The following is a 1,828-nucleotide window of genomic DNA, read 5'->3' as shown; positions in this document are numbered from 1 at the left end:
CAATATAAACACGTTAATATATATTAAATCATCCATAAGTTTATTCAATATAAACACGTTAATATCTATTAAATCATTCCATATGTTAATTCCATATAAATACAACGTTAATATATATTAAATCATTCCATATGTTAATTCCATATAAATACAACGTTAATATATATTAAATCATCCATAAGTTGAGTCGATATAAACACGTTAATATCTATTAAATCACTCCATAAGTTGATTCGATATAAATACAACGTTAATATCTATTACATCCTCCATAAGTTTATTCAATATAAACACGTTAATATCTATTAAATCACTCCATAAGTTTATTCAATATAAACACAACGTTAATATATATTAAATCATCCATGAGTTTATTCAATATAAACACAACGTTAATATATATTAAATCATCCATAAGTTTATTCAATATAAACACGTTAATATATATTAAATCATCCATAAGTTTATTCAATATAAACACAACGTTAATATATATTAAATCACTCCATAAGTTGAGTCGATATAAACACGTTAATATCTATTAAATCACTCCATAAGTTGATTCGATATAAATACAACGTTAATATCTATTAAATCCTCCATAAGTTTATTCAATATAAACACGTTAATATCTATTAAATCACTCCATAAGTTGATTAGATATAAAAACAACGTTAATATATATTAAATCATTCATTAATATTCGATATAAGAGTAACTGCTTTAGGCGGTGGGTGCTGCCGACTGGGTGCCTTCCCTCTGATCCGCAGTTCAAAATTAGAGACGATTAAGCCTGAACAATCGGGGTTTCTTTACTTGGCCGTTTAGCCCACTGTATGTATAAAGGTCGTTAAGGTAAACAAACAAGTTGACAATTTTTTTTATAATAAACAATTCCTATGAAGAGGTAACAGTTTTATAAGAGTGTTGAGCCATGTAGCATATACATAAGAAAGCTAAACTTTAGACGCTGCTAAATATATGAACTGCTAAACTAGTAGGCATACATCCCGATATCGGAAGTTTTCCTGATACTTTTTAGATGTTTTTTTTTTTTTTACAACCCATCTTGATATCTAATTAATAGCATTTCTGCATGACGTGAGCAAAAATGGACGGGTTTGAGCTGCTTATACGATATATCATTTAGCTTAATTTTTGAAGCAGTCATTAACTCTGAAAAAAGTAATTTGTTTACGTACTTTACGGTTTAACTCTGAAATAAGTAATTAGTTTACGTACTTTACGGTTTAACTCTGAATCATCATCTAAAGTGATATTCTTAGAAGAGATAATGGATGTGTTATGTTAAAAATACTTTTCCTTGTCATTGTTGAATTATCGTAAATTTCAAGTGTTTTGTGTATTGTCGTATGTAAGATAGATTCAGTATAATATAATATTAATTCATACCTCTGTTCATGTTGCTATGTTATTGATTTTGTTGCTGATCCCGATTTTAAATGCAATATATATATATACTATCATAACTTTTGTAAGACTAATTTTTCTTCATCCTAAACTATTATTATTAGACGTTTTCCGCCCTTTTTCCAACTGTTTATTCTAATTTTCATTGAATTGTTGTATAGTGTGTAACAGAATAGTATTTTTCATTATTCTGTTTGTTATGGCTTTTGATCACGTGACAAAAGTCGTGTTTCCATAAATTTCAAGTCGAGCGTGGTCTAATAGCTATAGTTAGAGTGCTCGGTTTGTGAATCTGAGGTTTCATGGCCGCTTTCTGTTATTACAAAAACGAATTCTGCACTTTGGAGCCATAAGTGTACTATAAGAGTTCAAGGGGCATTGTTCGGTCTGATAATGG

The 1,828-nt window shown here is 28.6% G+C and overlaps 1 protein-coding gene across 1 annotated transcript in view; it reads left to right on the top strand.

Moving 5' to 3' along the window:
• LOC106468738 overlaps positions 1-1,828 on the top strand; it is a 19,256-nt gene that overhangs the window by 933 nt on the left and 16,495 nt on the right. The gene's annotated exons all lie outside the window — the stretch shown is intronic.

The sequence above is a fragment of the Limulus polyphemus genome, unplaced genomic scaffold (assembly GCF_000517525.1).
Source record: "Limulus polyphemus unplaced genomic scaffold, Limulus_polyphemus-2.1.2 Scaffold91, whole genome shotgun sequence".
NCBI classification, from domain to species: domain Eukaryota; kingdom Metazoa; phylum Arthropoda; class Merostomata; order Xiphosura; family Limulidae; genus Limulus; species Limulus polyphemus.
This window is presented reverse-complemented; position numbering and strand designations above follow the sequence as displayed.